A 25342-nucleotide genomic window follows, 5' to 3' on the forward strand; every position below is an offset into this window, starting at 1 on the left:
AATGGAACCCACCAGCAGTGTGAGGAGACCTGAAAGTGGCACATGGCAGAGTGTGGCGATGGAGACAGCAGCAATGGGAGGCCGTACAGGGACCCATGACACACTCTGGACCTGGCAGCAGCATGAGGAGGCGGTACAGGGGCCCATGACAGATTACGGGCCTGGCAGCAGCATGAGGAGTCGGTACGGGGGCCCATGGCAGATTACGGGCCTGGCAGCAGCAATGGGAGGCCATACAGCACCCTATGACAAAATGGAACCCTCCAGCAGTGTGAGGAGACCTGAAAGTGGCACATGGCAGAGTGTGGCGATGGAGACAGCAGCAATGGGAGGCCGTACAGGGACCCATGACACACTGTGGACCTGGCAGGAGCATGAGGAGGCGGTACAGGGGCCCATGACAGATTACGGGCCTGGCAGCAGCATGAGGAGTCGGTACGGGGGCCCATGGCAGATTACGGGCCTGGCAGCAGCAATGGGAGGCCATACAGCACCCTATGACAAAATGGAACCCACCAGCATTGTGAGGAGACCTGAAAGTGGCACATGGCAGAGTGTGGCGATGGAGACAGCAGCAATGGGAGGCCGTACAGGGACCCATGACACACTCTGGACCTGGAAGCATGAGGAGGCGGTACAGGGGCCCATGACAGATTACGGGCGTGACGGAGCAAGTAACGGAGCGGGTGATGGAGCGGGGGCTGGGGCAGGCAGAACCGCCGTATCTTTATCACGGTTTTCCCAGGCCACCGAATGGCGACGCTGCTTATGCTGACGCAACGCTGTAGTCCCAACATGGGCCCCCTGGCCACGCTTGACTTTCTGGCCACATAGTCGACATACGGCTACGTTTACTTCCTCGGGCGGCTTGACGAAAAATTGCCACACCGCCGAGTAGGAAACTTTGCCCCCACTATTCCTCACTGGCTGACTGCTACTTCCTCCGTGCACACCGGCACCACTACTGGCCGTGGTGGTAGGCTGCAGTGGAGCTGGTGCTCTACTCCGTGGCCGTTTGCCTCCACTGACACTGCTGCGACCCTGCTGCCTCCTGGGCAACCCACCGACTGTTTTGCTCGCTGCCAAGCTGCCACCCTCTTCTCCTGATGATGCGGAAGCAATAGCCTGATGACGACGAGGCTGCCAAGTGCGATCAGCCTCATCATCATCAATTAGGGTCTCCGCCTCACTACTAGCCCCCTCGGCTGCGTGTGGGTCAGGAGACAGACCTGTCTCTAGACCGGCTACCGAGCCACTCTCCTCGCCACTACTTCTTCGCCTGGCTGCTGAAGAGGCGGATGTCTCCCCCCGTTCCTGACCGCCCTCTGTTAGCTCTTCCTCACTGTACAGTGGGGCTGAGCCCACAGCATGCGATACTTCGCTTGGTGAGGGAACACCAAAGGACAGGGGCAGGTAGAGGACACGTGATTTCAGTGGGCTTGGTCCCGGGCCATGCCAACTAACGGTTGTGTCTGACGTATCCACCGACCGTTGGCTGTAGGTGTCAGAGGTGACCTGGGAAGAGGAAGACGACCGAGTCAACCAATCGATGACGGCAGGGTTGTCGGTGGAGACACGACCGCTGGATGACACCGGGAGCACTGGCCTCTGGCTGCGACTAGTGCTGCCTCAACCCCTTCCTCTGCTGCCACGTCTGCTCGCTCCTGAAACATTGCCTCCTCTGCCACTCCTCTGCGTGTTGTCTGACATACTCTTTAATTCAATAGTGGTTGTGAAGCAGAAAGTAACGATTCTGTGTCCCTGAGTAACAATTCTGTGTCCCCGAGTAACGATTCTGTGTCCCTGAGTAACGATTCTGTGTCCCTGAGTAACAATTCTGTGTCCCGGAGTAACAATTCTGTGTCCCCGAGTAACAATTCTGTGTCCCCGAGTAACGATTCTGTGTCCCCGAGTAACGATTCTGTGTCCCTCAGTAACGATTCTGTGTCCCTCAGTAACGATTCTGTGTCCCCGAGTAACGATTCTGTGTCCCTGAGTAACGATTCTGTGTCCCTGAGTAACGATTCTGTGTCCCCGAGTAACGATTCTGTGTCCCTCAGTAACGATTCTGTGTCCCTGAGTAACGATTCTGTGTCCCTGAGTAACGATTCTGTGTCCCTCAGTAACGATTCTGTGTCCCTGAGTAACGATTCTGTGTCCCTGAGTAACGATTCTGTGTCCCTGAGTAACGATTCTGTGTCCCTCAGTAACGATTCTGTGTCCCTGAGTAACGATTCTGTGTCCCTGAGTAACGATTCTGTGTCCCTCAGTAACGACTCTGTGTCCCTGAGTAACGATTCTGTGTCCCTGAGTAACAATTCTGTGTCCCTGAGTAACGATTCTGTGTCCCTGAGTAACAATTCTGTGTCCCTGAGTAACGATTCTGTGTCCGAGTAACAATTCTGTGTCCCTGAGTAACAATTCTGTGTCTGTCCCTGAGTAACGATTCTCTGTCCCTGAGTAACAATTCTGTGTCCCTGAGTAACGATTCTGTGTCCCTGAGTAACGATTCTGTGTCCCTGAGTAACAATTCTGTGTCCCTGAGTAACGATTCTGTGTCCCTGAGTAACAATTCTGTGTCCCTCAGTAACGATTCTGTGTCCCTCAGTAACGATTCTGTGTCCCTCAGTAACGATTCTGTGTCCCTGAGTAACAATTCTGTGTCCCTGAGTAACGATTCTGTGTCCCTGAGTAACAATTCTGTGTCCCTGAGTAACGATTCTGTGTCCCTGAGTAACAATTCTGTGTCCCTGAGTAACAATTCTGTGTCTGTCCCTGAGTAACGATTCTGTGTCCCTGAGTAACGATTCTGTGTCCCTGAGTAACGATTCTGTGTCCCTGAGTAACGATTCTGTGTCCCTGAGTAACGATTCTGTGTCCCTCAGTAACGATTCTGTGTCCCTCAGTAACGATTCTGTGTCCCTGAGTAACAATTCTGTGTCCCTGAGTAACGATTCTGTGTCCCTGAGTAACGATTCTGTGTCCCCGAGTAACAATTCTGTGTCCCTCAGTAACGATTCTGTGTCCCTGAGTAACGATTCTGTGTCCCTGAGTAACGATTCTGTGTCCCCGAGTAACAATTCTGTGTCCCTCAGTAACGATTCTGTGTCCCTGAGTAACGATTCTGTGTCCCTGAGTAACGATTCTGTGTCCCTCAGTAACGATTCTGTGTCCCTGAGTAACGATTCTGTGTCCCTCAGTAACGATTCTGTGTCCCTCAGTAACGATTCTGTGTCCCTGAGTAACGATTCTGTGTCCCTGAGTAACGATTCTGTGTCCCTGAGTAACGATTCTGTGTCCCTGAGTAACGATTCTGTGTCCCTGAGTAACGATTCTGTGTCCCTGAGTAACAATTCTGTGTCTGTCCCTGAGTAACGATTCTGTGTCCCTGAGTAACAATTCTGTGTCCCTGAGTAACAATTCTGTGTCCCTCAGTAACGATTCTGTGTCCCTGAGTAACGATTCTGTGTCCCTGAGTAACGATTCTGTGGCCCTAAAGTCTCTGTGGCCCTAACTCTGTCCCTAATACAGACAGGTCTGTCTCTCTTGAATGACCGGAGGCTAATGGAGAATTCTAAAATGGCCGCAATTTATAGCTCCACCATTACACAGTGCTGGCTGGCTGGCTGCTGATTGGCTAATGCGATCACATGTCATGAATGAATGCATTATGGGTCAGCGCGCCTTGTCTGCGCGCCTTCCCAGAGATCCCCGCTCCGTCGCCACACATGTCGCCGCCATTTTTGGGAAAATTCGATTCGTGCATCCGAAGTTTGCTAATTTTCGGATTCGGCGCAAATCGAATTTTTCCTGATCTTCGAAACGAATTCCACTTCGCCATGTTCGATTCGCTCATCTCTAATTGTCACCATAGCTACTTTGTTTTGTTTTAAATCAGCTGAGGACCACATAAACACACAAAAAAAAGTAAAAAAAAATAGTCTATAGTTGAGTGACCCATGCCATTCCTTTTACCATCCTAACAGTGCTTGTGACTGTTGAAAATTCTTTATTTCACCCTTTCTCTTGTCATAGCTCTATCAATCCCTAGAAGCTGTGAAAACTTTGTGTAAAAATGAGAAGTCTGCTCTGCAGACTCCGTGTATGGTAAGGCCCCATGTACAAGGAACACTTCTGAACGATGGAAACTAACTGTGGAAAATGTAGGATAAAAAATGTCTGTTTAGCTGCGTTTGCATACCGAGTTTATGCACGTTTGGGTTTAGAAGCGTTTTTTAAAGATGAGCACAGGAGAACCTCCGAAATGCCCAGAATGCACTGAAAAGTGGTACATTATTAACTATTTCAGACTGTTTCAAAGAAATACAGAGAGTAGATGCAGAGACAGCAGTATGTGTTGAGATTAGCTTAGGTGTGAGTTGCTCATTAACATTTCTTTTGTTTCCAAGGGTGGGAAAGGTGTCTGGTGGAGGGAGTCATTAAGGCCACCTGGCAGGGGGTCTTCATGAGGAATTTGAGGTGTGAATGGTCATTAACATAGCTTTTCTTTCCAAGGGTTGGAGAGGTCTGAGGTGTGAATTGGTCATTACAATGTGTGACAAACTTGGTAGGAACATCCTGTGTTCGGTGTTTTTGTCCATTTGAGTACCTTGAAAACGCTTTGCATGCATTTTTCATGATGAAGAAAGGCTCTGGACAGCATTGGGAACTGAAAGAGTTCAGAAAAAATTTCAAATGCAAACACTTATAAACGTGATGTGCCACATTTAGGGAATTGGGAACTGGAAGAGTTAAAATTGTAAACGCTTATAAATGCGTTTAGAAGCATTTTGGGTTTGGAACGCTGATAAAATCGGCTGCTGAACGCAAGTTTTCTGCGTTCAAAAAAAACGACTGTAAACTCAAATGCCTGTAAATGACTGTAAACGACGGTGTGTACACGGACACATAGGAAACCATTAGGGAGAGTTCAGGGGCTGCTGCAAAAAAAACGCTGAAAAGCTCCTAAACATGAGTCTATCAGCTGTGTACATGAGCCCTAAGTCTACCTGTATACAGTGACATCAACACTTCTTTCCCGATCAGCTGGAATGATTTATTTTCTACTGACTGACCTCAGCCTCTGTGCACAGGTCCTGATAAATGGAATAGCAGAAGTAGTAGCACGAGTCACTTTAAATGTACCTGTTTGGGAACTGCTGTGAATGTACAATATATATTGTCTATGTAAAGCGCTGCGTAAATTGACAATGCTACATAAGTACCTGTAATAAATAAATAAATACAAATATCCCCATCTATGCATATATAGTACCCTGAATATACTGTATAGTGCATTTTATAGCATGTGTGCTTTTAAAGAGCTCTATTGTATATGGTAGCACATGTTAATGTATTACTTTCTCCATGTGTTAGGCAACATGGGAAAAGAGCTTTTAGAAACCATTCTCATCTCTGATAATGCACCTTACCATGTTTACCTGCAGTGTTCTTCATGTATTGAAGAAACTATATACTGTATTGTCTCCGCGATGATGTTTTTAGATCTACAGGAAAAATAAATTGACCTAATATAAACAATATCACCAATGGGGTTGATTTGCTAAAGGCAAATAGGCTGAGCACTTTGCAAGGGAGTGCTCCAGAGTTTAGTAAATGAGGTAAAGCCTCACGTGCAAAGAATACCCAATCACATGCAAGGAAAATGTAAAAATGCATTTTGCTGGCAAATGATTGGATGATGATTGAATGAGTGTAACTGCACTTGCAAAGTGCACAGTCTGTTTGCCTTTAGTGAATCAAACTCAATGTATATTCACACTTTCTAAGTCTTGTTTATATGTTTAACCCTTTGGCGCCGGCACCTCCCGGCCCTTTAAGGGTTCCAGAGGCGGGGTTTTAGGGCCATGTGACAACTGTGATTCGCTGTCATAGCGGTCACATGATCGAGAAAGGTATCGATCAAAAGAGGAGATCAGGACCTTTCCATGAATACCGAATGTGTGTGCTGGGAGCGGGCAGGGCGCGCGCTCTCAGCACATGTTTTTTTTTAATGGAACGCAAATGTACGGCCACTCGGTGTCTAGGCCCAGACGCTGGGAGGTCGCACATTTGCGTTCAGCCGGCGCCAAGAGGTTAATGTGTAATTATATACAGCAATGTACATGGTGGCAGCCAGGGGCGGACTGACAACTCATGTGGCCCCTGGGCAATAGGGGATCAAGGAGCCCCTTTGTCCTTGCCCAAACTCAAAAAAGCCTATGAAAAAGGTACCAGGGGCATCTCATGGGGCCCCCTACTGACCCCGGGCCCTCGGGCAGTGCCCGAGTTTCCAAATGGTCAGTCCACCCCTGGTGGCAGCCAGATCTGCCCATTACATAGACAGGCTTTGCTTTCTACCTTTTAGTGCTACTGAACAGTTCTACTTTACTGCTTCTTCTAACTCAATTCTAATTCAAATCTAACAGTCAACCGACTCATTACAAACAAAGCACTCCTTATGTAGTTAGTATCTTATCCAGGGGCAGACTGACAACTCATGGGGCCCCCGTGCAATAGGGGATCATGGGGCCCCTGTGTCCTTGCCCAAACTCAAAAAGCCTATGAAAAAGGTACCAAGGACATCTCATAGGGGCCCCCTACTGACCCTGGGCCCTCGGGCAGTGCCCGAGTCTCCAAATGGTCAGTCCGCCCCTGATCTTATCCTAAGCCCTCATGCACACTTGAAGTTTTTACAGCGGCTGTTTTTGGCGTTTAAAATTTTTTTTTTACAGTCAATAAACTCCCCAGTATGTTCTCCTATGTGTCCATGCACACAGACTGTAATCAGCGTTTGGCTGGGATGTTTTTTGGCAAGAAAAAACCCCAAAACTAGTGGGTTTCTAGAGTTTTTTTAGCTGTAAAACGCTCTAATACTGAAAAATCGCTTGCAAAAGGCGGTAAAACCAGTGTTTTCTGACTTTTTTTGACCAAAAAAAAATTATTAAAAAAAGAAAAAGTTAATAATCGCTAAAGCAGTAAAATGCCGCTGCTCGCAGCAAAACACAGCTAAACACTAATGCAAAAACACTAAAAAAAACCTCACATTTTTAATGTGACTTCACATAGCTAACTTAGCAGTGTTATCAAAATGTCCCGTGTGCATGAGGGCTAAAAGCTGCTAAAAAGGGAGGACTAAGCGTTTACTTCCTCTAGTGGCTGATCTACAAATCTGTGTATGTAATGCTAAAAATATAGACTAACAAGCATGCAAAAATGTGACTTTCACACCAAAAATTATCATTTTTAAATACATATGCTCACTAGTGTATATATATATATATATATATATATATATATATATATATATTTATTATACAGGATTTATATATTATTATTATACAGGATTTATATATTAATATTATTATACAGGATTTATACATTATTATTATACAGGATTTATATATTATTATTATACAGGATTTATATAGCGCCAACAGTTTGCTCAGCACTTTACAATATAACGGGAGACAATACAGCAACAATACAGTTCAATACAAGAGGGATAGGAGGGCCCTGATCCTCAGAGCTTATAATATATATATATATAAATATATATATATATATGTGTGTGTGTATATATATATATATATATATATATATATATATATAAATATAGTAAATATCTTGGACTGGAGTATCAATTAATCTTATATAATACAAACTTTCAGATTTTGTTGTTTTATGCCTTTTATCTGCAGTATGAAAAAAATCTGCTCTACTTAAAGTGACACTATATTATAATATCCTTATTGTCCAAAAAATCGTTTATACACATCCATGACTTTCACTCAGCCTTGCGTTTTACTGTGTTTTCTGCCTCCATATGTTGTTCTTTGTGAGCTCCCGAACCTTTCCTTTTCCCGCTTATATCTGTTTGTTTGGTGCGGGCAGTGCAGGTTAGTTACACTGCTTTATGCACATTGACCATGGAGAATGAACGTTGCCACCCTCTAACAGGAAATCGGATCACAGCAGCAGCAAAAAATAAGAAATTTGGAGATTTAAGAGCAATAAAAGGAACTTTTTTGAGTTAATACATATTTTTATAAAAAAATTTTTTGCTAAACCCGATTTTAGTGTCACTTTAATACAATTTAATCTTATTCAATTATTAATTTACTTATTTAATCATTTATATATTTATTCAATCTTATTTTACCGATGCCCCACAGAGACATTGACTGCGGCTATTGCAGTCATGCTGGCACCGTTAGTTCCACAGCATCTGGACAGCTACAGGTTGCCGGATAAAGCTGAGGAGGTTAAATAGAACAGATATGGAAGAAGTGGTACTGATGTCTGTTTATAGCATTGGTACATCTCTTGCCAGGTCCGGCCTGACTTTTCCCAAACCACACAAATCCATCAGTTAAGAATAGCAGCCACAGACTTTCTCAGAAGTGTAATTACCGCAAGAGAGACAAACAGCAAAGAAGAGACAGGCAGAAAGCAGACAGCTGAGCCAAACAGGGCAAGGGAACATTACAAGATCAGCCACTCAAAATTGGGGTTGCATTTGTGGGTGGATGATAAGAGCCTTGTATAGATGGCCTAGCTTTTGTCGAGGGGAAATATAGCCCTTAAGAACCCCTACACACATATATACACGGCTCAAAAAAATTAAAGGAACACCTTAGTAAGACATCAGATCTCAATGGTGAAAAATCTCATGCTGGATCTCTATACTGATATGGACTGGGTAGTGTGTTAGGAACGTAAGGATGCTCCATCGTTTGGAAATCAACCTACAGAGGACTGGGGGTTGTCTCATTGTTGCCCATCTAGTGCAGTTGTTGTTAATTTCACTAACACCAAAGCAGCTGAAACTGATTAACAACCCCGTCTGCTACTTACCTGACCACATCAATATCCCAGGAGTTTCATTGACTTGATGGTATACTCTGATTAAAAAGTGTTCTTTTAATATATATATATATATATATATATATATATATGTATATATAGTTCTGTCTCTCCAATCTAAGCATTGAAAGTGTGATCTCTGTAACTTACAGTTGTAATGAGATAGCGATAACTCCAATCTTAGTTGAATACCACAGGCAGTGACCAGGGGCGGACTGACCATTTGGAAACTCGGGCACTGCCCGAGGGCCCGGGGTCAGTAGGGGGCCCCATGAGATGCCCCTGGTACCTTTTTAATAGGCTTTTTTGAGTTTGGGCAAGGACACAGGGGCCCCATGATCCCCTATTGCCCGGGGGCCCCATGAGTTGTCAGTCCGCCCCTGGCAGTGACTCAATCAGATGATATCTTGTAGATCTTGTGAAGTTTATTCAATAAACTGAGAGAATATTAAAACAATGAATATCGGATAGGTCAAAAGATCATAATGTGATCTGCTTCATGACATGAGGCTAGAAGCTGCAATGCCTTACTGGGAAAAGGGATGGGCTATCTATACAGAATTAACTAAACCAAAGGAAAGGGAGGAGCAGAGACAAAATACAGAGAACACTTAGAACACTTAGAGAACACAGTGATGTGAAACATGATATATATATAATATGTTGAAACCTTTGGGCCCTAAGCAGCTAGAGGGGTACAGCTTGTCCACCCAGGGCTTAAATTCTACCTATGGGAATTTACATATTTGATGCAGTTTGTTACTAGCACCAGCAGTTTTCCTGAGACCCCCCTCGCACCATAGTTTTATTACCTATTGATTCTGCCAATAGAACTCTTATTTTTTCATTTCCTGTAACAAGGTGACAACATTGCTCATTCTGCAGTAAAATGGCACAGCACTGTTGTCACCCTGTGGACAGAGTAGTCTTTGTTTTACATTTGGATTTGATTAAACTTTAGGTAGGCAACAGACGTATTACAATCTTACTCCACCTAATGCTTTGTTAGGGCTCGGAGACCAAATATAGTGGATGCAGACTCCTGGGAGACCAGATATAGTGAATGCGGGGTCCGGGAAGACCGGATATAGTGAATGTAGGGTCCAGGGAGACCAGATATAGTGAATGCAGGGTCCGGGGAGACCGGATATAGTGAATGCAGGGTCCAGGGAGACCAGATATAGTGAATGCAAGGTCCTGGGAGACCAGATATAGTGAATGCAGGGTCCGGGAAGACCAGATATAGTGAATGCAGGGTCCGGGGAGATCGGATATAGTGAATGCAGGGTCCGGGGAGACCGGATATAGTGAATGCAGGGTCCGGGGAGACCGGATATAGTGAATGCAGGGTCCTGGGAGATCAGATATAGTGAATGCAGGGTCCTGGGAGACCAGATATAGTGAATGCAGGGTCCGGGGAGACCGGATATAGTGAATGCAGGATCCGGGGAGACTGGATATAGTGAATGCAGGGTCCTGGAGACTGGATATAGTGAATGCAGGGTCTGGGGAGACCGGATATAGTGAATGCAGGGTCCGGGGATACCAGATATAGTGAATGCAGGGTCCAGGGAGACCAGATATAGTGAATGCAGGGTCCTGGAGACCGGATATAGTGAATGCAGGATCCGGGGAGACCTGATATAGTGAATGCAGGGTCCTGGGGTTAGTAACACTTTAAATACAAACAGTTTGGCTTGGCTGTCTGGCAGGCATGTGTAAATCTTAAGCCTAAATTGATATAATTACAATATCCATTGGCAGGTAAAACAGTTCCCATCTATCTATTTCTGTGTACTTATCAGTTTAAATTCAAACTTTAATCAAACAGATGTCTGTATATGCACTAAATCATGCTTGTTACACGCACTGTGGAACCTAAGGAGTTAATCCTCTGCATTGTGTAAAAATGCTGTTTGATCTTGTCTTCTCTGATCCTCCCCTTCTTCCAGTGTCCCCCTCTTACCTCCTGATAAGACATATCCTGTGGAGACACTCTGAACATGCTCATACATCGTTTCATGACTCCATGCTTTATTTTGCTATGAAATCCCTTTGAAAAACATCATCTAGTACAGTCTTTCTCAACCTTTTTAACACAGAGGAATCCTTTAAATAACTTTTAAAATGACTATATCTACAACTCATGATATGTTAGTGTGAGGATCACAGGGAAGAATGATCCTTACACTTGTAGTCCTTGGGAAGAATTACCCCCTTATAGATAACTAAAAATGATCAATGGTGTTAGTGGGAACTTTTCTGAGAGGTAGCCATTGCTCATTGCTCAAGGAACACCTAGCAACCTCTGGAGGAATCCTAGGGTTCCATTGAATCCTGGTTGAGAAACCCTGATCTAGCATTTTCTGGCTGCGGCCATCTTCAGTGAGGGCAGATGATTCATGTAGCATTTACTTCCTGGAATCCATCTGCCCTTAGCTCAGGCATGCAGGCAGGAGGGTGTGCTTAGCTGAGAAAACCCCTCCACCCCTCCTGAAGAATCCTGGGATGTATGACATTTGCCTAGGCCTGAAATCAGGAAGCAACTGAAGAAATGTAAAAAAAAAAAGCTAGCCATACACTGATCAAAATTCAGCCGGTTTAGCAGGGACAAGCCAAATTTAGAAATTTAGAACAGTGTGTGCCCATCCCTGTTCAACAAAAGTTGATTGTTTAAATGGCATCGGCCAAAGGGATATGCTGGAATTTTTTTCTTGATCAGTGTATTCTGCCAGCTACGGGAGCCGCTATCAGGATACAATGTATCCTGGCAGGGGGATTCCTGCACCTCATTTGTGTGGATGGAGGAATCTATTTTTTATTCATTCAGCTCACTGGCTGAACAAAAAAAAAAATAAAGTGCGGAGAGCTTTACACTTTAAATGAAAATAGCCAACAAGACATGCTGGGAGTTGTCGTTGTTCATCAGCTATGAAGCCCAAGAGGAGGCAGAAGACACACTGTTCTAATAAAAAATGCTGGCTATGAAGTATTCGAAATGAGAAGGACACAGTTTCAGTTGGCACGAGAAGGGTTAGACCAATGAGCATGCAGCGTGCCTAATTACTAACGGCAGATACATTCATCTATGTTGACCCAGCACAGCGCAGCCTGTAAATATGGCTTTGAGTCACCCCACTGTGATTTCAAATGACAAGAATAAAGCACATTTATGTAGAAAATGGAGGAACATTTACATATGCAGGTACAGATTGTATTTATTGGGAGTTCAGGCATTCATTATAAATTAGGACATTGTGCAAAGTATGGATTGAGATTCCACAAGGGAACCCCTGAAGTTGGGGGGGCCGGAGGATGTTTATCAACATGATGGGTAGTCAAACCTTCTGAAGACCACCAAACATTATATTTCAACAACATGAAGAATAATATATCACCACTACAGGAGAATGGGAACCTCAAGTGTATGAGCCTATAAAGGCGGTCTTGAGAATGGGAACCTCAAGTGTATGAGCCTATAGAGGCGGTCTTGAGAATGGGAACCTCAAGTGTATGAGCCTATAGAGGCGGTCTTGAGAATGGGAGCCTCAAGTGTATGAGCCTATAGAGGCGGTCTTGAGAATGGGAACCTCAAGTGTATGAGCCTATAGAGGCGGCCTTGAGAATGGGAACCTCAAGTGTATGAGCCTGTAGAGGCGGTCTTGAGAATGGGAACCTCAAGTGTATGAGCCTGTAGAGGCGGTCTTGAGAATGGGAACCTCAAGTGTATGAGCCTGTAGAGGCGGTCTTGAGAATGGGAACCTCAAGTGTATGAGCCTGTAGAGGCGGTCTTGAGAATGGGAACCTCAAGTGTATGAGCCTGTAGAGGCGGTCTCGAGAATGGGAACCTCAAGTGTATGAGCCTATAGAGGCGGTCTTGAGAATGGGAACCTCAAGTGTATGAGCCTATAGAGGCGGTCTTGAGAATGGGAACCTCAAGTGTATGAGCCTGTAGAGGCGGTCTTGAGAATGGGAACCTCAAGTGTATGAGCCTATAGAGGCGGTCTTGAGAATGGGAACCTCAAGTGTATGAGCCTATAGCGGCGGTCTTGAGAATGGGAACCTCAAGTGTATGAGCCTATAGAAGCGGTCTTGAGAATGGGAACCTTAAGTGTATGAGCCTGTAGAGGCGGTCTTGAGAATGGGAACCTCAAGTGTATGAGCCTATAAGGGCAGTCTTGAGAATGGAAACCTCAAGTGTATGAGCCTATAGAGGCGGTCTTGAGAATGGCAACCTCAAGTGTATGAGCCTATAGAGGCAGTCTTGAGAATGGGAACCTCAAGTGTATGAGCCTATAGAGGCGGTCTTGAGAATGGGAACCTCAAGTGTATGAGCCTATAGAGGCGGTCTTGAAAATGGGAACCTCAAGTGTATGAGCCTATAGAGGCGGTCTTGAGAATGGGAACCTCACGTGTATGAGCCCAGGGGCGGACTGACCATTTGGAAACTCTGGCACTGCCCGAGGGCCTGGGGTCAGTAAGGGGCCCTATGAGATGCCCCTGGTACCTTTTTCATAAGCTTTTTTGAGTTTGAGCAAGGACACAGGGGTCCCATGATCCCCTATTGCCCGGGGGCCCCATGAGTTGTCAGTCTGCCTCTGTATGAGCCTTTAGAGGCGGTCTTGAGAATGGGAACCTCAATTGTATGAGCCTATAAAGGCTGTCATGAGAATGGGAACCTCAAGTGTATGAGCCTATAGAGGCGGTCTTGAGAATGGGAACCTCAAGTGTATGAGCCTATAGAGGCGGTCTTGAGAATGGGAACCTCAAGTGTATGAGTCTATAGAGGCGGTCTTGAGAATGGGAACCTCAAGTGTATGAGCCTATAGAGGTGGTCTTGAGAATGGGAACCTCAAGTGTATGAGCCTATAGAGGCGGTCTTGAAAATGGGAACCTCAAGTGTATGAGCCTATAGAGGCGGTCTTGAGAATGGGAACCTCAAGTGTATGAGCCTATAGAGGCGGTCTTGAAAATGGGAACCTCAAGTGTATGAGCCTATAGAGGCGGTCTTGAGAATGGGAACCTCAAGTGTATGAGCCTATAGAGGCGGTCTTGAGAATGGGAACCTTAAGTGTATGAGCCTATAGAGGCGGTCTTGAGAATGGGAACCTCAAGTGTATGAGCCTATAGAGGCGGTCTTGAGAATGGGAACCTCAAGTGTATGAGCCTATAGAGACAGTCTTGAGAATGGGAACCTCAAGTGTATGAGCCTATAGAGGCGGTCTTGAAATTGGGAACCTCAAGTGTATGAGCCTATAGAGGCGGTCTTAGGTAGTGCTCTCAAGTATATGAGTAGTTTTTAGTGAACACCACCCATAGCAATGAATATTTACCTTGGATCACAACTTTGGCCAAAACCTCTTAGCCCAGGCCCTGAGGGGCACCAACTCACACATTAAATGGTATCAGTATGCAAACACTTGAGTAATTATTGAACTAATAGCATATAGTTCCCCATGTGAACAAAAGACAGTTACAGGAGGCTTATAGTAAATGCAGGTTGACTTTAAAATAATTAAAGCCAAGGGATGCTATACAGTGTTTGTGCCCATCTTACTACTGGTAGCTGTCAAAATTAAGGAATCCCTGAAATAACTACTTAAGCAACAGACAGTAAGTGTGAATGTGTTGCCCATTCTTCTGGCAATGGGTACCAAAGGTTCTGTGTATTTGTTTATCCTGATAAAAAGAGTGTCTAATAAGAAAATGTATATTGTCTATGTGACTTAATAGCTTTATTTGTTCTTCCAAATAGTACATAATTGAGCTCTGCATGTATTACCCTTATTATTTGCAATGAACCCTCAAACTCTTTTCACTGTTGGGCAACCCATAGGTGAGTCAGCTTTTTTTGTTCATCCAACAGGTTGAACAAAAAAACCTGACTTTTGATAGTGGGGAGGCTTCCCTGCCATCAGAAAACACTGATCAGCATTACAGGCCAAAGCCTGCAGTGATGATTGAGCGGGTAAAATCTGTCAGGGAAGTTGTACAGTCGATTGGTGAACTGACTTCTGTACAACCTCCCTGCCCATACATGGATCAAAATTTTGCCAGTCCCTGCTGACCGGATACATTTTGATCCCTGTGTGACCCACTTAAGACTGGTCATAAATTCCCCAATAGAGGAAGGAATGGCTGAAGGCTTATAGCAGAGGATCCTGTCGGACAGCCTGTGGAATGTGCACACAGTCGGACAGTGTCCAAAATTCCAGGACTGTCCAACAGGAACCAGGACACTTGGCAAGTACGCAAGTCTCATCCACAGTTACCAAGATGCAGTTGCCACTCTGCCTAATAGAAGTCAATTGCTCGCTGGCTACAGAACCTCAGTCGATAGCAAGGAAACAGGGCAAGAATGATATCTTACCAGTCTGGCCAGCGATGGTGAGTCCCATCCTGGTGACAACTGCTCCCTTATTTCTTGTACCGGTGTCACAATGACAGAAAGTGAAGGATAATGTGGACAGACAACAAAACCTGACTGAAAGTGGAGATGTTCCTCAAATCTCTTTTTTAAAATTCTGCCGGGGGTTAGACTTTATTTCTGGAAGGTCTCCTTGTCCTCTTCTCCTCTATAGGTACCTCAAACAACTTTACTGCTCTTACCAACCAGAAGCTTGTGATATTTTTAGAAGCAAAAATCTTGTGAACTAATTTTTACATTCAAAATACTGCAAAAAAATAAAAAATATAACATGGGCACAGAACATTCAGCTGACCCATGCAATAAAACTTTAGTCAGAAAAAAAAAAAGTGTTCCCCAATAGAGGAAGGAATGGCTGAAGGCTTGTAGCAGAGGATCCTGGATCCTGTCGGACAGCCTGTGGAATGTGCACACAGTGGGACAGTGTCCAAAATCCCAAGACTGTCCAACAGAAACCAAGACACTTGGCAAGTACGCAAGTCACATCGGCCATCAGCAGCCTCTCATCCACAGAGTCACCGAGATGCAGTTGCCACTCTGCCTAACAGCAGTCAATTGCTCGCTGGCTACAGAACCTCAGTCGATAGCAAGGAAACAGGGCCAGAATGATATCTTACCAGTCTGGCCAGCGATGGTGAGTCCCATCCTGGTGACAACTGCTCCATTATTTCTTGTACCGGTGTCACAAAGACAAAGTGAAGGATAATGTGGACAGACAGCAAAACCTGACTGAAAGTGGGGATGTTCCTCAAGTCTCTTTTTAAAAATTCTGCCCGGGGTTAGACTTTATTTCTGGAAGGTCTCCTTGTCCTGTTCTCCTCTATAGGTACCTCAAACAACTTTACTGCTCTTACCAACCAGAAGCTTGTGATATTTTTAGAAGCAAAAATCTTGTGAACTAATTTTTACATTCAAAATGCTGCAAAAAAATAAAAAATATAACATGGGCACAGAACATTCAGCTGACCCCTGCAATAAAACTTTAGTCAGAAAAAAAAATGTGTTCCCCAATAGAGGAAGGAATGGCTGAAGGCTTGTAGCAGAGGATCCTGGATCCTGTCGGACAGCCTGTGGAATGTGCACACAGTGGGACAGTGTCCAAAATCCCAAGACTGTCCAACAGAAACCAAGACACTTGGCAAGTACGCAAGTCACATCGGCCATCAACAGCCTGTCATCCACAGAGTCACCGAGATGCAGTTGCCACTCTGCCTAATAGCAGTCAATTGCTCGCTGGCTACAGAACCTCAGTCGATAGCAAGGAAACAGGGCCAGAATGATATCTTACCAGTCTGGCCAGCAATGGTGACTCCCATCCTGGTGACAACTGCTCCCTTATTTCTTGTACCGGTGTCACAAAGACAAAAAGTGAAGGATAATGTGAACAGACAGCAAAACCTGACTGAAAGTAGGAATGTTCCTCAAGTCTCTTTTTAACATTCAGCTGCCCCCTGCAATAAAACTTTAATCAGAAAAAAAAATGTGTTCCCCAATAGAGGAAGGAATGGCTGAAGGCTTGTAGCAGAGGATCCTGTCGGACAGCCTGTGGAATGTGCACACAGTGGGACAGTGTCCAAAATCCCAAGAATGTCCAACAGAAACCAAGACACTTGGCAAGTACGCAAGTCACATCGGCCATCAGCAGCCTCTCATCCACAGGGTCACCGAGATGCAGTTGCCACTCTATCTTACCAGTCTGGCCAGCTATGGTGAGTCCCATCCTGGTGACAACTGCTCCCTTATTTCTTGTACCGGTGTCACAAAGACAAAAAGTGAAGGATAATGTGGACAGACAGCAAAACCTGACTGAAAGTGGGGATGTTCCTCAAGTCTCTTTTTAAAAATTCTGCCGGGGGTTAGACTTTATTTCTGGAAGGTCTCCTTGTCCTGTTCTCCTCTATAGGTACCTCAAACAACTTTACTGCTCTTACCAACCAGAAGCTTGTGATATTTTTAGAAGCAAAAATCTTGTGAACTAATTTTTACATTCAAAATACTACAAAAAAAATAAAAAATATAACATGGGTACAGAACATTCAGCTGACCCCTGCAATAAAACTTTAGTCATTAGAAAAAAAAATGTGTTAATGTTAACAAATAATTCACAGGGATTATAAATACTGCATGCGTTATCCTTTTGGTGAACTGACACTAATGTGTGTTGATATATGGGAGAGCAGTCGGCATAACGCATTTTGCAGAAAAGCAGCAAATTTCTTTTCCTGTTCTCTTGCCATTCCTTATGTCCAAACTTTCTGGATAATGAGTAATTCCCCAGTAATAGATCCCCAGCCTATGTCTGAATGTATAGGGTCTGTGGAGCCCAGAGCATGTGAAGATGAGTTTAATGTTTGATGTGAGAGATAGGGAGCGAGCCTGTGATTGCAGAAGATATTTTTAGGAGGCTATGATGAGTCGGAAGCTAGGAGACTGAAAAAAAAAAGAAGACAAAGGCATAGTAAGGAAACACAGGTTGCGCTGACATTCAGAGAGAGTCTAAATTTGGAAGAGGTTTTTTTTTAACTTTTACTCAAAGTACTCCCTGTAAATGGGGCTCTATATTTGCCCTTCCTCGTTGCTTGAAACGGCGCCATTTCACTTCTTTCTCCCCCTTGGCTGCAATAGGTATTCCACACTTCTAGGGGTCTAAAAATACCCACTCCCCTGCCACATACTTTGGTTGATTCTGCAGCTCCTACAAAACTACAAGACCTATGAGCCCTTGGGAATTACCACAACGTGCGGCAGGGACAACAGACATTTGACCCATACAGCCGGTTTATTATTTGCTGTGGCAAAGGAAGAATCGAAGTGGCAGCATTTCAACAAATGGGCAGCCAGCTGCAGTTACCCAGTTGGATGGGTTGAATTTCTGCTCCCCCCACTGCACACTGTGGATCCTCCCACCAGCTCCAATGTCACTACAGGACATCTGAGGCCATAGGCAAAACCAAGACACGCAGAGGGGGGGAGCAGATATTTGACCCATTCAACTGGTTGATTACCTGCTGCGGCCGGGGGAGAATTGAAGTGGCAGCATTTCAACAATTGGGCAGCCAGCTGCAGTTACCCAGTTGGATAGGTTGAATTTCTGCTCCCCCCCCCACTGCACACTGTGGATCCTTCCACCAGCTCCAATGTCACTACAGGACATCTGAGGCCACAGGCAAAACCAAGACATGCAGAGGGGGGGAGCAGATATTTGACCCATTCAACTGGTTGATTACCTGCTATGGCCGGGGGAGAATTGAAGTGGCAGCATTTCAACAAATGGGCAGCCAGCTGCTGTTACCCAGTTGGATAGGTTGAATTTCTGCTCCCCCCACTGCACACTGTGGATCCTCCCACCAGCTACAATGTCCAGACAGGACATCTGAGGCCACAGGAAAAACCAAGGCATGCAGAGGGGGGAGCAGATATTTGACCCATCCAACTGGTTGATTACCTGCTGCGGCCAGGGGAGAATTGAATTGAAGTGGCAGCATTTCAACAAATGGGCAACTGGATAGGTAGGTATAGAGCATGTGCTTATACAGGGTGCACTTTGGGTAAATGTGAACCTAACAAGGTCATTTAAAGGATCAGTCTATCGAAAACTGATTCTTTTGTTATGGACTGGAAATGTGGACTAATTCATCAAAGGAGATTAAATATATTAAATATTTCTTAGGTCTGTTACTAATAAGCGCTAGTTGCTGAAGCGTACATGGGGTGGGGTCTCTGCTTATCCAGATGAGTAATACCTTAACAGGAGGTAGCTTCCCCCTAAACAGCAATCATCAGACTGGTAAACATGGAGAGAAAGTCAGGTAAGCTGCAGTGCAAATGTGATGAAAAGGAACATGCTGACAGAAGGAGATAGCAGAGTGAGCAGAAAGAGCATATCCCTCTATAGTGTGTACTTGCCTCAATCCAGAGCCTTAAGTGTCATTTCTGTCCGCTGCCTCATTCCTATGCTATAACCATGAGTCACTTCTGACACTTTTTCCTGACACCAAGAAAGAAATGGTGAAGTGGAGGGCACAGCCTGTGATTGACAGCCTCAAATCTGTTCTTGTGTGCTTTGTGATGGAAGGGTGTCCCTTCCCTCCAATCAGCTCTCAGAGCTCTGCACACTGAGCTCTCCACTGTGTAATTTTCCCCCTGTTTTCTGACAGCTCAGGCAAGCTTTATAACTTCTGGACTTTGGATGGATGTAGAGAAGACAGACAGACAGACAGACAGACAGACAGACGGACGGACGGACGGACGGATGGACAGAGAGATAGATAGATAGATGATGGATAGATGGGGAGATAGATAGATAGATAGATAGATAGATAGATAGATAGATAGATAGATGGGGAGATAGATAGATAGATAGATAGATAGATAGATAGATAGATAGATAGATAGATAGATAGATAGATAGATAGATAGATAAGATAAAAAGGTACAAATTGTGGAGGAGTATTTGAGGCGAATCACTTCACTGGGTCTATGCAAGGGTTAAATCCAAGGAACAAAGGTATTACCGCTCAGGCAAACAATCCGAATCAATCCAAAACAGATGCAGACTCTGGCTCACAACCACACATGATGCAATAGGAAGAAGGGTTAACCGCACACCGGAGGATTGATGAGTATAGTGAATATTTATTGATCCATAGGACACATAAAACACCAGGACATGATTGGTTATGATTAAGCACGACATCGTGTGAAACGCGTTAAAAGGTCCTGTATTCATGTCCTGTTGTTTTATGTGTCCTATAGATCTATAAATGTTCACTACACTCATCAGTCCTCCAGTGTACGGCTAACCCTTCTTCCTATTGCAACCACTTTACAACCACTTTAATGTAAACCTGTACTGAAAGAAATATGGGGGCTACCATTGCTGATCTTCTTGTGTGCATTAGAAGCTGCAGCAAGTAAGATAGAGCCCACTTCATTCCCTGGCTGAAGGACATCCAGCAAAATCTAGGTCTTTCCTCCCACCCTCATTGTCTCTTGTCCGTCTCTTTCATTCACTGGATTTCGATTCTTTCAATCTTGGGAGTTCAGCATAAGGCTTGGTTCACACTGCCGCGACTTGGGATCCAACCCGTGAGACCCCAAGTTGCATGACATGTGAAATCTCATTTTAGTCAATGAGAGCTATCTTAATTAGCACTACTGAAGTCGCTCTGCCGTTAGAAAAGGTTCCTGTACTACTTCAAGGCAACTTCTATCCAACTTGTGTCCATATACTTTAATAGACGTCACCTCCAAGTCAGATCCTCATCTATATTGATGTGATTTGGATCCAACATTACAGGATGATTACCCAGGCATTCCCTGAAAGTTGCTTCAGAGTTGCTTCAAAGTCGCTTGAAAGTAGTACTCAAGTTGTCTGGCAAAGTTGCATTGCAAGTCATGCGACTTTTAGGTACCAGAGAATTCAGGAACCGAGAATTACATGTAGGAGTTACCTTAGCAAGTCAACATGCAAATGTCCTGCTCTGGAGTCTACAGCATAGTCCTCAATTGGTGGGTGTTACTGCACATTGCAGGCTTCTAATTGGCTGTAGGTGTCGACCAGGGGCGGACTGACAACTCATGGGGCCCCTGGGCAATAGGGGATCATGGGGCCCCTGTGTCCTTGCCCAAACTCAAAAAAGCCTATGAAAAAGGTACCAGGGGCATCTCATGGGGCCCTCTACTGACCCCAGGCCCTCGGGCAGTGCCCGAGTTTCCAAATGGTCAGTCCGCCCCTGGTGTGGACCCTAAATTGCAGGTTCTAAACTGCATCCCCAGTTCCCCCCTGGAGCTGACCATATGTTAGGCATATTATACACATAAGGCGCAGCAATAAGCTTCTTTAAAGGTGAGCTCTGCAGTGTTTTCGTTTTATGGGTTTCATGGTCAGTTAAATCACAAGCAAGCTTCTTCTATCTCTCAGAGACTTCAGTTATGAGAAACCTTTACCAAAATTCCCAGATCTACCCAGCTGCCACAGGCATACAAAGCTAAAGACACCTCATCATGCTGTTCCTAAAAGGATACAAACAATACCTGGGGGTAGGGGGCTCAAGCTGTAAGACAATAACACCTTCATAGTGACCTTGAGCAGGGGGACTGAGACACAAACTACTGCTGGGAAATCTCACCACTGGCGTCTTATGAAAGTTATTAGTTAATAATAAAGTTCACTCACGCCTTTGCAAAATATTTCTAGATCTTTTTGGATTCAGAGTTGACCTTCAAAGCTCAGCTGCAGCCATAAACTTATTTTGGATAGAGTGGGAAATTATTGGGACCCCATTTTTTTTTCACCCATTTATTTCCTGAATTGTTGATAATGTGGCTTGCCCTCACAGGTTGTTACTAGGACAGTCTTTAGCAGTCTCATGTAATGTGCCCAAAGTCTCTAACCATCTCCTGCAGCAATTCTGCAGTCTCTGATCATCTCTTGGAGAATGCCCGTGGTCTTTGACCATCTTCTGTGACATGTCTGCAGTCTCTAACCTTCTCTTGGGGAATGCCTGTGATCTTTGACCATCTTCTATGACATGTCTGCAGTCTTTGACCATCTCTTGGAAAATGTCTGTGGTCTTTACCATCTCCTATGGCAGGGGTCTCCAAACTATGGCCCACCAGGTGTTGAGGAACTGCAAGTCCCAGAGGCCTTGCAAGACTCTGACAACCACAGGCAAGACTCCTAGAGGCAGAGGTATGATGGGACTTGTAGTACTTCAACAGCTGGAGGGCCATAGTTTGGAGATCCCTGTCCTATGGCTTGTCTGCTTTCTCTGCCCATCTCTTTGAGAATGCCCATGGTCTTTGACAGTCTCCAATGACATGTCTTCAGTGTCTAACCATATCTTGGTAAATGTCTGTGGTCTTCAACCGTCTCCTATGACATGTCTGCAGTCTCTGACCCGCTCTTGGAGAATGCCTGTGGTCTTTGACCATCTCCAATGACATGTCCACAGTCTCTGACCTTCTCTTGGAGAATACCCGTGGTCGTTGACCATCTCCAATGACATGTCTGCAGTCTCTGGCAGCTTTCTTGTAGCATTGTATTCATAGAATAGTATGTGGGCCTTTGGTGCTATCATGGGGGCTGGCCTTGAGGCCCCTATATCAAAAGAGTTAACTACCTCTGCTATAACCAAGCCTTTCTCAACCTTTTTTATAACAGGGAGGAACCCTTAAAATAACTTTTTGGTCTCAGGGAATACCTGCCAACAATTACTATATCAACAGCGCATGGTACATTAGTCTTGTGGTCAGTGGGGAAAATGCTCTTTACATGGGTGGTCAGTAGAAGGAATGTTTCTTACATGAGTAGTCAGTGGGAGGAATGCCCCCTTACAGACAGCTAAAAAGATTATTAGTGTCATTGGTTACTTATCTGAAAGGTAGAAATTGCCATTGCTTGAGGAACCCTTAGAAATCTTCTGAGAAACCCTAGGGCTCCAAGCAGCCCCTGGTTGAGAAAGGCTACTCTAACTTTTCTCCATGCTGTCCAAATCAAGAGTTACTAAGTATAAAGAATGTATTTATTCATTGTGCTACCCTAGACAGCACTACAATTGGGCGCCCCCGCCCAACCAGTACACACATATGTTTCAGTAAATACATGATTAATCATTATTGAAATGGAAAGTGAACAAATCGTCAGCTCCACCTGCAGCAAATATTTCATGTTTAGGTTGGTGCTGTTGGTATGAATCACCCGATGTCTTGTTTTATATCTCGGAGATCCCAGTTGGGAGATTTACTTGCAATAGTTTGTGTCTCTGTTTAGGAAATGGAAAATCTGGTGGGGAAATCTCATCACCCCTGGGGGTTGGAGATATGCAAGAAGTTGATGACACAAAGCCAACATATACATTGGTAATTGAGATTTTAAAAGAATGATAATTAAAACAGAATATGGTTTAGGTTGGTGGCCCACCAGCAGGCTCCTAGGGTGCAAATATGGCATACACGACCTTGCAGAAGATATGTTCTCATTGAAAATGCAGGAAATTTGTTACCAAAAGGGGAAGGTAGGAAACAATAATTCTTTTGGCCATTCCATCTGTCTTCACAGTGCAAAGATCTGGCAGGTTGATACAAGTGCCTTTACACTAGAAGTATTTTCTCCTGTGAACGCCATGCTTTTTCTCCTCTTGGATGACCTATGCCCCTCCAGCTGTTGAAGATCCAAAAATACCTTAAGAGCTGGAGAACCGAAGATTGCCAAAGACCTTCCTAAAGCCATAGCTCTCAGACAATTAAAAGTTAATCACTAAAATCTCATATAAGCTTTAACATTAATGTTACTTCAGAAGTAATTTTTAATCTTTTCTTTCCTCAATATAAAATTTGGTGGGCCAGCCACGAAGATCCTTTTCCAAACACTTTCAGTCATAGGGTGACAACGCTCTGCACCTATTTCCCAGTTGTGCCCCTATATTGTCACCCAGGGGTGGACTGACCATTTGGAAACTCGGGCACTGCCCGAGGGCCCGGGGTCAGTAGGGGGCCCCATGAGATGCCCCTGGTACCTTTTTCATAGGCATTTGTGAGTTTGGGCAAGGACACAGGGACCCCATGATCCCCTATTGCCCGGGGGCCCCATGAGTTGTCAGTCCGCCCCTGTTGTCAACCCATCCCATAGGATTCCAGTAGAGACACCATGAAGCCATTTCAATGCACATTACACAAGCTCTGTTGTCACCATCAGAAAACCTGTCCTGAGAAATCTCTCATGCATCCATGCTGGAATTCATGTAGACAGAGATTGGCAACAAAGAGGCTGCAGGAGATTAGAACGGAGAAAAAACAAAGAATGAAAAAAGGTAAAGTAAGTATTTTAATAAAAAAAAAAAGTTTATGATGCACAAGGTTCAGTTTATAAAGGATAAAGATTTCACAAAGTGACAGTTATTTTCAGTCCAAAATAAAGATCCATATCCTTGTGCAAACGTGAACTGAGCCTTCAGTGCTTTAGCAAACTAAATATAATAATCTGTAGGTAGTGTTTACATCTACTTTAAAAGAACATAGTTATTGGATAAAAAATAATATTGTGGTCTGATAACTGCGTGTGGTTAATACATACAATATGATAATAGTTTAATTTAGTTATTTAGTTTTAATTATTTAATTTAGTTACCAGCATATCAACTGTTTTTTTAATTTAATGTAGTTACCAGCATATCAGCTGTTTTTTTTATTTAATGCAGTTACCAGCATATCAACTGTTTTTTATTTAATTTAGTTACCAGCATATCAACTGTTTTTTTATTTAATTTAGTTACCAGAATATCAACTTCTTTTTTTTTTAATGTGCCTATATTTAAATTTTCCCTTCATTTACATACAGGTCCGGAAAAAGGAATGGCGACAAGGGGTTGAGGAAAACTTTAAAACTGCTAGGGGTTGTTGAACAGCTGCCAAAATCATTTAAAGCCTGTGAATAAAAAGGGACTGTTCTAAGCACTCCTGTCAGTGCTATAGTTCATCCCAAATTCTACAACTGTCACTTTTGCTGAACCGCTTGGTCTACATATACAGTACATGTAACAAAAAAAATCAATAATACCATTGCCTTGTGCTGCATGCAACGTATTGAAAACTTCAATACATACTTTTGTAAAAGAGAAAAAAATCAATAAAGGCGTAAGTGATAAAAAAAGGAATCCACCGATTTCAAGTGAATGCAACTGTAACATTTCATTTCTATTATTTGCTCCCCTTTTTTAAATCGTGTTAAAAGTGTTATATCTGTTCGACAAGTGCAAAAAAAAAATTAATCCAGCCAGAAATCTTGTGAGCTGATACATTCCTATACTCTCTACTTCTCGTATGTAATCATTGTTCCTTTCTATTTATGTGAATTATAAAACACCTCCCTTGTTAGGAAGAAGGGAGGGAGGTGCTATGTAGCTCTAATACAGTACTTCTAATATATTCCTTGTCCTAGGGTAACAACCCAGTACAGTTGTCACCCTAGGACAGGAAGTGAGTTAATGACATAATTACCAGGTTAAAAAAAAAAAAAAGGAAGACCAGAGCGGAAAAAGAAAACTAATG

General features: G+C 44.1%; 1 protein-coding gene across 1 annotated transcript in view; it reads right to left on the minus strand.

Moving 5' to 3' along the window:
- The window catches only part of LOC149438320 (serine/threonine-protein kinase SBK1-like), a 129591-nt gene that overhangs the window by 103219 nt on the left and 1030 nt on the right, over positions 1 to 25342 (minus strand). The window lies entirely within an intron of this gene.

The sequence above is a fragment of the Staurois parvus genome, unplaced genomic scaffold (assembly GCF_062004578.1).
Source record: "Staurois parvus isolate SC_StPar_1 unplaced genomic scaffold, SC_StPar_1.0 ptg001193l, whole genome shotgun sequence".
Classification (NCBI taxonomy): domain Eukaryota; kingdom Metazoa; phylum Chordata; class Amphibia; order Anura; family Ranidae; genus Staurois; species Staurois parvus.